Genomic DNA, 16,191 nt, shown 5'->3' with positions numbered 1-16,191 from the left:
AATGTTCAGCATGAACTGAGACCATTGGACCCATCATGTAAGTGAAAACTCTTTGAAAGAGTTAGATAGTTAGTTCTATTCCATAGATCTTTCATCATAGTGCAGCAAACAAATCCCCTTAAACTAGTTACTAATTTCTTCTGGAATGTTACTTTTCTTTCTGCCTCCACTAACATTTTAGATAGTGTATTCGATGAATTTGTAACAAGTTGCTGTCTCCTCATGTTGTCTGTGTTTCCTTTGCCTTTATAGTAAAATGGAATGTGAGGTGATAATAGATAATACTGTGCTATCATGAACAAATCTGTGGACAGTAAGAATGGCTCTGGTTGCAATATTTATCCACATAGGAAATTGGTTACTGACAACTGCCTATGTCTGCTATTTCTAGTGAAGCCCTTAATCTATATTAACTTCAAATTAATTCACTATCCACTAATTAGATATCAGAAATGTGTACCAATTTAAATGTGAAACTCTAAGAATGCAAATTCATTGGTAGGGTTGTTCATTTTAAATGGACTAAACGCTGAATCATAAGGGCTCCTAAACTACACCAATGTAACCCTGGTATTGACCTTGCCCTGCATCTCTAGCTGGGCTAAAAGGTTTGGAAACTTTGTGTCTTGTGCAATGTCAGCTGGTGACTTTTAACTTGGATTCAGTACAATCAGGATAAATGTGTAATTTCTTAAAATGTCTGGAATCCGTAATTGATTTTTGGGATGTTTGAAAAGGAGTTGAAGAGTTCTCATCAATTCTAAAGAGAACAATTGTATTTTGTTGAATAATAACAAAAAGGTTGACTTTGAACAGGTGACCCTTGACCTGGAAGCATGAGTAAGTGAAGGTAAGGTAAGAATATGGGCACTATGTGGCTGGACACAAAGTAGAGTTACATACTCAAAGGATTGCTACAAACAAAAGAAACTGGAGAATGAAAGTGCAGATATGTACACAAAAAGACACTGATGTAAAGTGGATACATAGAATTCTTCACTGTCAGAAAGAAGTCAGTTCCATCAGACAAGAGCTGTTTGAGGTACTGTGTGAGCTAACTAAGGAGGTCTAAAAGCTGGAAAACTGATTAGGTAGTTTGGAGATACTAAAGAATTGGGTGTTTTTTGAGAAATGACTAATTCATGAACCAAGCTGTTATTGGTTGATTAGTTGAAAAGGAACTTCAGAAAGCTACATTATCAGGACATGTGATCTGAGGGAGAGAGAGTTCATAGAGTGTGCATTGTTATTAGTAAATGTACCCGTGAAACTTAGAAGTGAAAGCTATGTTACCCTGCATAAATAAAGAATAGCATTTTGTGGAACTGTGTAGCTATATAATGCTATATATGCTGAAGGGGATACTGTGGTTCTGGAAGACTTTTGTTAAATCGACTATTTAAATTTAAATGTACCTTTTTATTTAACGAATCATTTGCCTGTTCATTCAGCTTTCCTTTATGTTGTTTGTGATTTGTGTTAAATTATAAGTTATAAAAAGTGGAATGTTATTGGCAATTTCTTCATTTGGGGGTCATTCAGTAAATTTGGTTATTTTCATTTACATTTCCCCATGGGGATTGTAACACTCTTACACATTTACCCCAATTCTCAGATTGCTCTCATACTATTTCACAACATTGCCCCTCTTCCCCTGTAGCTCTCAGTGCCATAAAATCAGAGTTGACATTGATGCTCAACCTTTCTAGCTTTCCTTGAGATGATCTCCCATCACATGGCCTTGTAACCCTTTCATGAGTGGCAGCCACAATTTAGTGTTAATCACTGTGACCTTTGAGTCAGAATGGTTATGGGTTAATGCCACATTCCAGAAATATTCATAAAAATTCCAGATTGATACTCCAGTGAAGTATAAAGGGACTGCTGCACTGTTTGATGTTTTGTTTTTGAATGAGGTACTTATCTAAAATATCACCTTCCCAGGTGGATGTTAAAGATCCAATAGCACTAGTTAAGTAAGGCAGGGAAGTATTCCCCAGTGTCCAGCCCAATATTTATCCTTTATTCAGCAGCTTATCTGGTCTTTTGTATAATTGCTGTTTGAGAGAGCTAGCTGTGTCCAAATTGGCTGTTTCATTTCCCTCCATCACCCCAGTGACTGCGTTCCAAAAGCACGTCATTATTTCTTTTATTTTCAATGCATTTACTGTATAACACTGAGACCCTAGTTCATACCTTCATTGATGGTCATTCTGTCTCACTTGACCTTTCTCGTCAAGTCTCAAATCATTGAGAACACCACAACCTGTGATGTCAGTCACAAAGTTTTGGCTGAAATGATAATTCTCAACTTCACTTTCCTGCCTTTTCTCTATGACCCTTGATTTCCCCTACTGATTAAAAATCTGTCTCTCTCAGCCTTGAATATACGTAATGATCCAAACTCGACAGCCCTCTGTGGTAAGGAATCCCACAGATTCACTGCCCTGTTCTCTCCAAACTTCCCATACCCCAATATCAAGGATTGTCTTCAACTATGAACTCTCCCCAACTCCACTTTCTATCATAGCTGGCCGTATGCCTCTGGGTACACCTTCCTTCTGCCCCACCCGATTATCATTAGTTGCTGATTTCACGCACTAACCTCCCGATCATCTAGCCTAGCTTCCTTGACCTTTCTACAGCCCTCCATCTTTCACAAACTTCCTCAAAATATTTTCCCTTTCACCATTTCTGGGATGAGCTCCTTTTCAAACCCTCATCCATTTCTATTTGTTGCCTTCTGCACTGGAGCTGCTGTTTCTTTTTTAACTCGAGTGAAAAGCCCTGGCAGACCGTTCCTACCCAGGGGGCCTACAGTAGAAATAAAAGCTCCGCACTTATGCAATTCAGTGGAGATCTTTTAAAAATACAGGAGTCCTATCAAATCAGCTGGAAGTGAATTCATTGGTTACAAATGCCTTACCAAAATGACCAAGAATAACTTCTGAAAGGCACTTAGAAAGTAAATGTCCCATTTTCAAAGGGTATCAAAGTTTTTGCAGCGTGCTCCAGAATGTGTGATTACACCAGCAGAGCTATCCAGTAGTTTTATCGCAAAGTCCCGTGTATGTGCATCCTTATCATGTGAATAGTTTTAGTTAACTCAATTTTCATACCTCCTGGACTGAGAGCTCCTTCATGGCTTTCCCTGCTGCTACTTCCAGACAATGTGCACCAGTGAATTGGCCTCCTTGTAACATCCACTTCAAATCTAGGTCAAACAGCCTGACTGCATTCACTGCCTTAGCTGATCTTTGGAAGACTGGACACGTAGACATAAAACTATAAGACTTAGGCACAGAAGTAGGCCATTCAGCTCACTGAGTCTGCTTTGTCATTCAATGAGATAATGGCTGAAATGATAATCCTCAAATCCACTTTCCCCTGAAACTCTTGATTTCCCCTACTGATTGAAAATCTGTCTACCTCAGCCTTGAGTACTTAATGATCCAACTTTGACAGCCCTCTGTGGTAAAGAATTCCATAGATTCACTACGTTCTGAGAGAAGTAATTTCTCTCTTTGTCATCAATGTGTGACCCTTTCTTCTGATATGATGCCCTCTGGTTCTAGGCTCTCCTACAAGGGGAAACAACATTTCTACATCTCCCCTGTCAAATCACCTAAGAATCTTGTACACTTCAAAAAGGTTACCTCTCATTCTTCTAATTCCCAATAGTACAGGCCCAAACTACTCAACTTCACCTCATAGGATAGTACCTCCATACTTGGTATCTGCCTAGCGAACCTTCTCTGGACTGCTTCCAATGCCAGTATATTTTTCCTCACATAAGGGACCCAAAACTGTATTGTTTTGTGGTCTGACTAGGGCCTTCTATAGTTTTAGCAAAACCTCCCTACTGTTACACTTAATTCTCTTGGAAATAAAGGTCAACATTCCATTTGCTTTCCCTAATTCCCTCTGAACTTGGATGGCAGCCTTTTGTGATTCATGGATTAGGAGTCCCAAATCCCTCTGTTCTATAGCTTTGTGTATGCTTTCTCCATTTAAATAATAATGAGCTCCTCTATTCTTCCTGCCAAAGTGCATAACCTCACATTTTCCCACATTATATTCTATCTGCCAAGTTTTTACCCACTTGCTAACCCTGTCTACATCTCTCTGCAGACTCTTTGTGTCACTATCACCACTTTCTTTGCCACTATTTTTTACCATCCACAAACTTGGCTATTGTACTTTCAGTTTCCTCATCCAAGTCATTGACATGTGTTGTAAATAATATTGGCCCCAGCACTAATCCCTGTGGCAATATGCCAATCACAGCTTCTCATCCTGAATATTCCGCCCCTGCCCCCACACCCACCACCCCCCACCATACCTTAAATCTCTGTTTTCCACTAGTTTTCCACTCCCGTATCCATACTAATATACTACCTCCAGCACCAAGGGCTCTTATCTTATTAAGTGATCTAATGTGTGGTACATTATCAAATGCCTTGTGAAAAATCCAAATATATTACATCCACTGTTTCCCCATTATCTATCCTGCTTGTTACTTCCTCAAATAATTCTAGTCATTTTGTCAGGCAAGACTTCCTCTTCATGGAGCCCTGTTGACCCTTCTTGATCATATTATGCATTTCCAAATCTCTGCAATTATATCCTAATAATAGAGTCTAACATTTTCCCAATAACACTAAGCTAACTTGCCTAACCTGTTTTTGTCTCCTCCCCTTTTTAATTAAACATGATACAGAAGGCCACTGTGTTTCCCTGATTTACACCCCAGGAGGATTAGCACTTCCACAAAGGAATGACAACAATTGTACAGAAAACTCTTGAACAAAACACTAAATTGTAGAGGGTGGAGATTGGATCCAGAAGATTCAAACATGAGAATATCCCATTCCTTGATTTTAAATGCTGAAAGTTGAAGAAAACACTCGAAGTATAACAAAGCAGCATTGTGGTTGCAATAGATATGCATCAGGGAATTACAGAGTAATGACTGTTGTTTAGTACATCAACCACATTGCACAGTAATTCATTGCATTGTATTAAAATGCACTGGATGCCTCTGGGGCCTTAGAATATTTGGAGGAGCTGAGTTTCCTATCCTGCTTCTAATTCATATGTTTGCATTAACATCTATGATATGACTCCACCAGCAATTAAACTGGTGTCAGAATGCTGTCCTACCCATCATTGAGGAACGCACTAACTTTATTGAGCCAGCCTTCCTTTCTGAGTGCTCTTTGTTGCCCTGCAGCTCCACACTGGCACTGGAGTGTTAATCAACAGTGCCCGCTTTCCTGGAGAGCAGGGCTGTCAGTCCTTTCACAATGCTGGCAGCTAGGAGAGATAGACCAGTAGGATAGCTGTCCTGCAGCAGCCTGCAAACTGTTGTATTGTAAAATCTTCACTTCAGTCCCACCATTCACATTCACAGGGTCAGGACCCATCTAGTCCCAGCACTGAGAACCAACTTGTTCTTGTAAAGTTTCAGCCTAAGCCTAGGCCAGAGAGGTGGCAGGAGACTAAGGTTTGGCAAGGGGCAGGGTCAGAGATTTTGATTTTGGGACGTTAGGGTCAGCAGTTTGTGTACCAGGGAGAACGGATCAGGAAATAGGAACTCAGGACTAGAAGACTTGGGTTTCAGAATTAGCAGTTCCCTTCGTATAGCTCTTGAATTACAATTGCAACACTGGCATCTACCCAGCCATGCGGAAAATTGCCCAGGTGTGTCCTCACAGAATCACAGGATTCCTACAGTGTGGAAACAGGCCATTCGGCCCAATATGTCTACACTGCCCCTCCGAAGAGCGTCCCATGCTGACCCATTCCCCTACCCCTGCATTTCCCCATGTCTAATCCACCTAACCTAAGCATCCCTGGACACTAAGGGCAATTTAGCATGGCCAATCCACCTAACCTGCACATCTTTGGACTGTGGGAGGAAACTGGAGCACCTGGAGGAGACTCACACAGACATGGGGAGAATGTGCAAACTCCACACAGACAGTTGCCTGAGGGTGGAATTGAACCCAGGTCCCTGGCACTGTGAGGCAGCTGTGCTAACCACTGAGCCACCATCCTGTCTTTTTAAAAAAAAGGATAATTAAGCCATGGCTATTACTACCTTCTCTGTCTATTCTTGATCATCAGCAAAGTGATGGAAGGGATCATCAACCATGCCATCGAGCTGTTTCAATATGGCATAAAGAGGCCCAGTAAAACTGGAGTTAATGGAAATTGGTGAGAAAACTTTCCACGTCATACCTAGCACAAAGGAAGATAGTGGTGATTTTTGAAAGTCGATCATCTCATTCCTGGGTCAACGCTGCAGGAGTTCCTCAGGGTAGTGTCTTAGGACCAATCATCTTCAGTTTGCTTCAACAATAAGAAGGTCAGAATTAGGAATATTTGCAGATAATTTCACAATATTCAGCACGATTTGTCACTCCTCAAATATTGAAGTAGCCTGTGTCCATATGCAGCAAGATTTATATAGCATCCAGGCTTGGGATGGTAAGTGACATGTGTTATTCATGCTCCATAAGTGCCAAATGGTGACCATATCCAACAAGACAGAATATAAACATTGCTCCTTGATGTTCAATGGCATTACTATCTCTGAATACCCATGATCAATATCTTGGGTGCTACCCGTGACCAGAACCAAAACTGATCTAACCATAACAATGCTATGGCTCCAAGAGAAGTACACTTACTCATTGTGCATAGGAAATGTCTGAACAAAGAATGGATTTTTTGAATGTAATGAAATTCCCCTGGTAAAACCATGTTCTGTCAACCCAGCTTAAGAGTCTTACTTTAATACACAAAGTAAATCTAATATTTCCAACTGGAAATCATCAGTATCAAAAAATCTGGGCATTCTCAGTGTCCTTACCTTCTAAAGTGCTAATACTGTTTTAAGGCTACATTTGAAATAATTTTTTAATTGTAGTGCAGTAGAACTGGACTTAGCAATGTTTCCATTGATTACATTTGCAGATAACAGGCAGAGATCCAAGCAGTAATAACAAGCAGTCGTAGAACAACTGTGCACAAATTTGCCATAGATTTGTCTTTTTTTATTGTCCTGTACTTATTCTCATTGTATTTCTTTTTGCCTGAAAACGATTAAACAGTGAGCTGTTTCAGAAAGAGTAATGAGGCTTGTAAAAGCTGCGGTAAAGATGATTTTATTAAAATAGTTGGCTATGCACTCAGCTGGTTCCAAGATTTGGTTTAGTGTTGGTATTCTTGTCTCCTAGCCCCCATATAATTTATGTCCGCGTTATAGGTTGCCTATGCAAAGCAGTAATGTACAACAGCAGGAACGTTTCTTAGGAGGTGCTATCTGTCAAATGGTCATGTTGGCCCACTCTGGAGGATTGGATAGATATTACAGCCCTATGTGAAGAAGAGCTAACACTCCTGGTGTTCTGGCTGACTAGAGAAAGAGATTGATTTTCCCTGTGCAGTTTTTGACAGTCTCTTTTGAGAGCTGGGAACCTCTGTTTTGCCCTCTCCACATCCCTATCATGTGGCATATCGCAGTTGAGTAACTTTCCTCCATTTAGTTGTTATGCTAAGGGAATGGAACCATTTTGTTCTGTGTCAGGCATAATATCAATCAAATGAGGAACAGCCCTCCCTTTTGTTTTAATCTGATCCAATGGATATCTTGTGGAATTTGAACATTGTCTGAAAAGGAAACATTTGCTACATGTAGGGTGAGAAAAGGAGAGACAAATGAGCGTTGGCGTTTATGTCACCACTGCAGTTTTTCCTGCTCTCAAACATCAGCATCTCTGCTGTTATTGTATGTACCCTATCCACTTTCTAGGTTTGATGTGCAGGATGTGGCACTGAGTCTTACAACAATAGACGTTAGCAGTCTGTGTGCTTTTACGGGATATAATCCTGTCGGTGACTGAGCCTGAATGCTTCAAGTAATTAATTCCCAACACCCCTGCGGCAACTCATTACAGGAAACCTTTTCCGATGGACCCATCATTATAATTAGTAAAGAGAAGCTCATACCCTGGTAAAGCCCCGATGAAGGGTAATTAACCTATATGCTAGGCTGATACTCCAGACTTCAGGAGAATGAGAACATAGAATGAAACATAGAGAGAATAGAGAAACATAGAAACGTAGAAACTTATGGAGTCTGAGAATGTTGATGTTGCACGAGTCTAGGACAATGAGTGATTGTCTCCAAGTAAGAGATTGGCCATTTAAGACTAACATGAGGAAATAATTATCATTCAAAGGATTGGGACTCATATCAATTCCCTATCTCAGAGATCTGTGGATGCTTAGTCATTGAATATATTCCAGGCTGTGAATGATACTGTGTGAATACTAAAGCAATCTGGTGATAGACCTGAGCTCGAAGGATGAATGGTCTACTCCTGATCTTATATCTTTTGTACTTTGAAAAAAAAATGCAGGGTGTTGGTACTTATTGGTTTGTTCTAATGGTTGTTAATTTTATGTTTAGTGGCATAATATTCCAGAACTCGTGTATGCAAACAAACACATCCAATTTATGCATTTGGATGAAACCTGTTGTACTGTCCTGTGAATTAAAATTGACAGGTTATGTTAGTACAGAAGATTTTCACATTTCCACATGTCTGACTTACCCCTTACATATAGAAGATTTCACAAAGAAAGTGCATCAGGCCCGTTTCCATTGTGACCAACCTCCTTCGCCTCCCTCACACACAGAATCCAACTACCTCCTAAAAGAGTTAAGTGGATTTAAGGGATTAACATTCATTGTTGCTGGCTATCAGTGGCTACCAAATTAATGAGTTGTGTTGTCAGATTTGGAATGCTCCAATTCGACCTGTTTATTTGAGTTGGAACAATTGATAGGCAACCTCACTACTGCCACTGACTGTGCACTATCCTGACCTTTCATCTATTAAAATCGATCAAATGGTGCGAGCTGTATCTGAAATTTTCATGTGAGTAAACTGCTCCAGCCGTATTTGTCAAATCATTTCCTTCATTCTCTTTGTTCTCAGCTTGTGGATGATGAAGGTAAGACAGCATTCAGTGGTGGTGGTGCTAGCCTGCTGCGTCTTGGAGAGACTTCACCGCCAACAATTCAGATTTACTTGTGGGCCTTTAATATTAAAAAAAAGGCCCTTTGCGCTTCATAGAGTAATAAGAAACATCAATGGACTCCGTGCCGGGGGAGGGGATATTAGTGAGGACTCTGGCCTAGTGATGGTTTGTGACTAGGAAAGGCACTTGCAAGTGAAGGTATCTCCTGAGAGTGTTGTTGACCATCTTCTCAAGGTTGAGGGCCCACTGCTCAGAGGTGCATTCATCCTGCAGCTACAGCATGACCAGTGTGGAGATGTAACCCAGTGTCTATTACAATTTTTCCAAGGCACAAGCCCTTGTCACTGGGTAAAAATCCTGGAACCTCTGTTTCACTGTGTTTGGACCTACACCTCTTGGGCTGTAGTGATTCAAGAAGGCAGCTCATCACCATCTTCTCAAGAACAGTTGGGTCAATGGGCTGAGAAGTGGCAGGTGGAGTTTAATTTGGATAAACGTGAGATATTGCAATTTGGTAAAACAAACAAGGGCAAGACGTATGCAAGTAAAAGTAGGGCCCTGGGTAGTGTTGTAGAACAAAGAGGCCCAGGGGTTCAGGTGCATAATTCTTTGAGGTTTGCATCACAGGTAGACAGGGTGGTTAAGAAGGCATTTAGCATGCTTGCTTTCAATGCTCAGAACATTGATTATAAGTGATGGGAAGTCATGTTGAGGTTATACAGACATTGGTGAGGCCTCTTCTGGAGTATTGTGTCTAGTTCTGATCGCCTAGTTAGAGGGTTCAGAAAAATATTATCAGGATGTTGCTGGGAATGGAAGGTTTGAGTTATAAAAATAGACTGGGACTTTTCAATGGAGCATGGACGGTTGAGGGGCAACCTTATAGATGTTTTTAAAATCTTGAGGGGCATAGATAAGGTGAATAGCAAGGGTCTTTTCCCTAGGGTGTGGGAATTCAAGACTTGAGGCATATTTTTAAGCTGAGAGGAGAAAGATTTAAAGGAACAACTTTTTTTACACAAAGAGTGGTTCATGTGTGGAATGAACTTCCAGGGGAAGTGGTGGATGCGGGTAGAGTTACAACATTTAAAAGACATTTAGATACGTACATGAATAAGAAAGGTTTGGAGGGATAAGTATCAAATGCAGCAGGTGGGACTAGTTTAGTTTGGGATTATGGTCGGCATGGACTGATTGAATCAAAGGGTCTATTTCTGTGCTGTATGACTCTATAACAGTTAATGATGGGTAATAAATACTGTCATAGCTAGCGATGCCAAACCTCTTGAGATAAAGACTAAATAAGCAACACAGAAAAAAAAAACGTTGGAATAGTCTTCTGATTTTTATTAAGAAATTATGGGAAAATTGAACTAAATACGTTGACACATCAATCATCTAACTCCAGAAGAAATTGTAAACAATAACAATTTCCATCTGTGCTTACATTGGTAGAAGACAATCAGATAGATTATATTTAACCAATCAAATTAAGTTGACTGGAAGAAACATATGAATCGAGGAAAATGTAAGGGAAGTTGACTCAGTAGAACTGTACTGATGAGATTCTAAAAAGGAAAATTCAGTTCATAGAAATGTAACTACTTTGCAAATTGTCTCCACTCAGCCACCATACCCAGCAAAGTTAGCCGAGACACATTTGGGACTACAAACAAAAATTATGCATCGAATGACAAGTACAAACCGTAGCTGAATAAGATGGCTTCATGGTAATGCTCCAAGTCAGTCTTCAAATAAAATAGCTGGTTATATTATTTCCTTCTCACTGCATGTCCACTGGGGTAAGCTGACAGTAACTATGTAGGAATCGCCTAAAACAATTACTGATATCCTTTTCTGTTAAGAGGATCATATGTAAGGAATGATACTGAGCTCTACAGATGAATAGAACAGTTTGCATATTCCCTCCCAGTTTCAACTACACACAGGGGACTTGCTTCACTCTCGCTCAGTACCTTTCTCTCATGCTGACTACCTCCAATGGCCACATTCCTGAAAATGTTTTGACTTTACTTTGGGTTCCCACTTGGTCAAAATGATTTATCCAGTATTAATACTCCTCTCCCGTCCCACCAGCCAACTATGTTATGGCACAGTGACAGCAAACATCACCAAATCAGCCTCCCTATCGCTGGATTTGCAACACAGTAAAGTTAAATCATTCAATGACTCTCAAAGTTGTTCAACTGTTATTAACCAGACTTTAAGAATAACAGATATCAGACACCACATTTATAACTTAAACAGAAATTAACAATTCCTTATTAATATTGTAATTTTAGCAGTACGTGGATAAACAACAAAGCAATCTCCTTAATATTTATGATCAGGACCCAATATTCTTTAACCGGAACTCTCACTTACATATCGACAGACACAATTAAGAGACAGAATAAAAGAAAATAAAGAATTGTAATTTGTCAGTTCAACAGTTTCATAATGGGTATCAGCCCTTCAGAAATTCGAGTGAGCGGGAGAGAGGTTAAAGGGTTGGGGGAAGAGAGCGAGAGAGACATAGTAACACTGCCCAGAGGCAGATTCATGGCTTCAAAGCACCAGTCAGATGGTTCATTCTTCTTTTTTCTCTGTTTTACAAACATTCTCTGTGATTGGCTGGCTGATCCTTGATTAACCAATTCATTGTCATACTAGTTGCCAGTCCTCAGCCTTGAACATCTTAATGCTGAAATGTCTATGGTGTTCCTAGGACAATAGTAAACTTGCAGTTATCTTTCTAGGCCAGTTCCGTAAACAAACATTTGTTTGCTCCCTCTTTTTTTTTAAAATAAGCTGCTGCTCCAAATTCCAAGTTTGATTCTTAAGTTCAGCTCAGATTTCCAAACCAAAGCAAACAACATTTAAAAAAAAAAACCGTCAGTGATGGTCTCAACAACTAACAATGCCACAATTGCCATGCTGAGGGTGTGAGTACATAAAGACTGTTTCCACTGAGAAAGTGGTCAGTGTCTAAAGAACACAAATACAAGGCCATTGACTGAAAAAAATTACAGGTGAGATGAAGAGGTTTCTTTATTTTTTTGTAGTAAGTTACTACAATCTGGAATTCACTGCCTTAAAGGTTGGTCAAACAAGATTTAACTGCAAATTTCAAAATTTAATTAGATACTTACTGTTTGGATAATGAATCAGGATCCTAAGATATTTGTACGCATATCTTATTTTTTGATTCCAAAATGTGTTGCTTCTAGAAAGAGGACTACTGCAGAAAAACTGTGAATTTTAATTCAGTGATGGTCCGGCAAAGTCTTGTGTGTAGCCCATGGAATGTTGCACCTGTAAAGTGTCTGGAAAACTTCAAACAGGCAGAGACTTAACAAGAAGAGATAACAAGGGAAGCTGACCATTTCCACCAACCCCCTCCCCACACCACTCCTGTCAGCAGCAAGTCACCTGTTCCAGACATGTTTGATTTATACTCCAGAATATACAAGGACAGGGATTAAAAAGTCAGCTTCAACACTACTGGAGTGGATTCATGGGACTGAGTGCTCTCATTGTGGTTTCATGCGTTAGTATGCTGTGAAGATCACAGTTGAAGAAGTAACCCCCTAGGTACCCAGCTGTTGGAGGTCAAGGATGACTCTTTCTCACTCTGCTGCTAATCAGGACAAAGGAACTTTAATCAGCTAACAAACAAGAATTTCAATGTCAGTGCAACCAACAACCTCCACTGCAATGGCCACAAAGTTCAACAATCTGCTGTTCATGAGCAATTCAAAGACTGAATCATATAGTTAACTTTTATAATTTTAGACCCCCGTCTTATTTCTAATCTATGTGTATATGCATTGCGTTACCATTTTTTTCTCATGCGTATTAATGAATAAGCTCATTCTCTTTGCTACTTCAAGAAAGTTGGTTCAATTGGTTTCTTTTAAAAAAAACTTCATTTGGATTGGGGAAAAAGGTATCCAGAAGGGAATTGATCTTTCTTAAATTAACTCTGTAGCAACCAAGTGAAGGGGTGATTGAATAACGACGGAGAGCCAATTCATCTCTCCTCATCTTGGAGCTGAACTGTTTGGGGTACCCCATCTGGAACCATAATCAACCAGAGAACATCAGGTCAATACATAAAGAGGCGAAATTTACAGTTTATGGGAAAAGAGCAGCAGAGTATAACTAATGTTTCTTTCATGTCTGCATATATACATCTTTGCTTTGGGAATAGTAGGAAAATATTAGTAGAATATTCATCAGCGAGACTTTAATCAAAGATTTTCTCCTCAGAGGTTATTATCTATCAAGTCACTAGATCTCCTGCAGGACTGATTGAATAACTCTTTCGAAGAGGTCAGCACTGGTGCGATGGACCGAATAGCATCTTTCTGCACTGTATTATGTTATAATTCTTTAAGGGATTTCTCATTTATGATCTTTTATTGATTTAATTTGCCTGTGGTACTCCCAGTCTTTAAACTATTGTATTCCTTGTCCCAAATTCAATTGTCAATGGTAGGAAGATTAATTACTCACTAACTCGGAAAAAGCTTACTTCAACCACATTTACTGACACATTCACTGCAGGAATGTTTCTGGCTCTAAACAGCTCTTTGTTAATTAAGTTGATAGTTCTCCGATAACGGAGTGCCAAGAATAATTCATTTTCATATTAATTCATCTTATCATCCGGAGAAGCATCAGATGGAATAATTCCCATTTATTCATTAATGCCAATTTTGGAGAAAGTCAAACAATGATAAATCTGACAGTTGTCCCAATTCACTTCAGGGAATATAATTGTTTTTGGTTTGCAGAATTGGTTATGAATAGGCAGACGTAGCAGCCAGTTGATACCAAGAACTTTCTAGAAAGACGATTGGAGTAAGTAGCTAATTAATCTCAGGAATACATTTTGGACAAGGCATTAGGAGAAAATAAAGTTCCTGTACAAAATACTTGATAACAGCAAGTTAAGATAATTTTTTAAATATAGATTTCAAGGAAAGCAAATAAAAGACAATGCAGGAAATCATAATTGTGGTTTGAAATATCAGAGCACTAACTGTGGAGTTAGCGAACTCTATTATTTTGACTGTGGAACAACAAATGCAAATTTTACTCAACATTCTCCCAGTGTCTCTGTGAGTTTCCCCTGGTTGTTCCAGTTCCCTCCCGCAGTCCAAAGATGTGCAGGTTAGATGGATTGGCGATGCTAAATTGCCCACAGTGTCCAGGGATGTGCAGGCTAGGGTGAATTAGCCATGGGTAATGCAGGGTTACAGGGATAGAGTAGAAGATGGGTCTGGTGGGATGCTGTTTGGAAAGTCAGTATGGACTTGATGGGCTAAATGGCCTGATTCAACATGTAGGGATTCTGTGATTCTATGATTCAAACAAGAAGTTTTATCAATTTTAGTAATTAAAATATGAAAACATAACAAAAACGAGTGTGAATCTGATCACATGGTGTTGAGTTAGTTCTGAAATATCTCAGGTGTAGAATAAAAATGGACTATTGACGTCAGAACAGCCATTTTTGAGACTCAAAAAAATTTAATCTTATTCGGCAAAACCATTTTTAGAAGGTTATACTCGGTAAGTGCAGCAGATTTCCTTCCCAAAAAGACGCTAGGCAACAAGATGGGATTTTACAACAACGAAGCCACCTTTCTATTCCAGGTCATTTACTGAATTCAAATTTCACCCAGACCCACCATTAGGAACATTAGGCTGGGGTTTTGGATTCATAGTTCAATGGCATTACACTGCACCCCATGGAGCTGTCCTTCAGGTTGGAAATTCTTCAGCCATTTTAGGAAAGGAGTATCTTCATTCATCTCTATGGAGATGCCATATTTGCTAAAAGTAAACTGAACTCAATGTTGAAAATAACATTTCAAATAGCAAATATTTAATAGTGATTCCACAGTGTGGAGCTGGAGGAACACAGCAGGCCAGGCAGCATCAGAGGAACAGGAAAGTTGACATTTCAGTTCCGGACCCTTCTTCAGAAATGGGGGAGGGGGAAGGGAACTGGGAAATAAATAGAGAGAGGAGGGATGGGGCTGGGAAGGTAGGTGGGATGGTGATAGGTGAGTGCAGGTAGGGAGTGGTGGGGATTGGTCAGTCAGATGGTTGGGGCAGAGAGGTGGGAGAGAAAATGGACAGGTTGTGTCAGGTCAAGGAGGTGGGGATGAGAGGGAGGGTTGGACATGGGATGAGGCCAGGGGGTGGGGAAATTTTAAAACTGGTGAATTCCATGTTTAGGCCATTGGGCTCCAGGCTCCCGAGGTGGAATATGAGGTGTTGCACTTGCGTTTTCTGCACCTCTGCCCTCACATCCCCTCCCCACAACAAAAATAAGGACAGAATCCCCCTTGCCTCACATATCACCCCACTAACCTCCGCATCCAACATATCAGTCTCCGCCACTTCCGCCACCTACAATCCGACCCCACAACCAAAGAGATATTTCCCTCCTCACCCCTATCAGCCTTTTGTAGGGACCACTCCCTCCGTGACTCCCTTGTCCGCTCCACTCTCCCCACTCACCCCACCACCCCGGCACCTATCCCTGCAACCGCAGGAGGTGCTACACCTGCCACTACACCTCCCCTCTCACCTCCATTCAAGGCACCAAACAAACCTTCCATATCAGACAGGAGTTCACCTGCACATCCGTCAATGTGGTCTAATGCATCCGCTTCTCCCGATGCGGCCTCCTCTACATTGCTGAAACCAAGCGGAGACTTGGAGACTGTTTCGGAGAGCACCTGCGCTTTGTACACGACAAACGACAACACCTTCTGGTCGCCAACCACTTTAACTCCCCCACCCACTCCCTGGGTGACATGTCCATCCTGGGCCTCCCCCAGTGTCACAATGACGCCACCCAGAAACTGGAGGAGCAGCACCTCATATTCTGCCTCAGGAGCCTACAGCCCAATGGCCTAAACATGGAATTCACCAGTTTTAAAATCTCCCAACCCCCGGCCTCATCCCATGACCAACTCTCCCTCTCATCCCCACCTCCTTGACCTGAGACAACCTGTACATCTTCTCTCCCACTTATCCGTACCTCCCACCTCACTGACCAATCCCCATCACTCCCTACTTACACTCACCTATCACCATCCCACCTACCTTCCCCCG

At 40.7% G+C, this 16,191-nt stretch overlaps 1 long non-coding RNA gene across 2 annotated transcripts in view; it reads left to right on the top strand.

Moving 5' to 3' along the window:
• Positions 1-16,191, top strand: part of LOC125485642 — a 49,548-nt gene that overhangs the window by 8,888 nt on the left and 24,469 nt on the right. The window contains exon 3 of one of the 2 annotated variants that reach the window (XR_007264347.1): positions 12,285-12,848. The exons of the other annotated variant lie outside the window; for it this stretch is intronic. This is a non-coding gene — a long non-coding RNA (uncharacterized LOC125485642). Of the gene's footprint in view, positions 1-12,284; positions 12,849-16,191 lie in introns of those variants that run through there. 2 annotated transcript variants of the gene reach the window in all.

The sequence above is a fragment of the Rhincodon typus genome, chromosome 21 (genome assembly GCF_021869965.1).
Source record: "Rhincodon typus isolate 14 chromosome 21, sRhiTyp1.1, whole genome shotgun sequence".
In the NCBI taxonomy this organism is placed as follows: Eukaryota; Metazoa; Chordata; class Chondrichthyes; order Orectolobiformes; family Rhincodontidae; genus Rhincodon; species Rhincodon typus.
The sequence above is the reverse complement of the archived record's forward strand: the minus strand, read 5'-3'. Positions and strand labels throughout refer to the sequence as shown.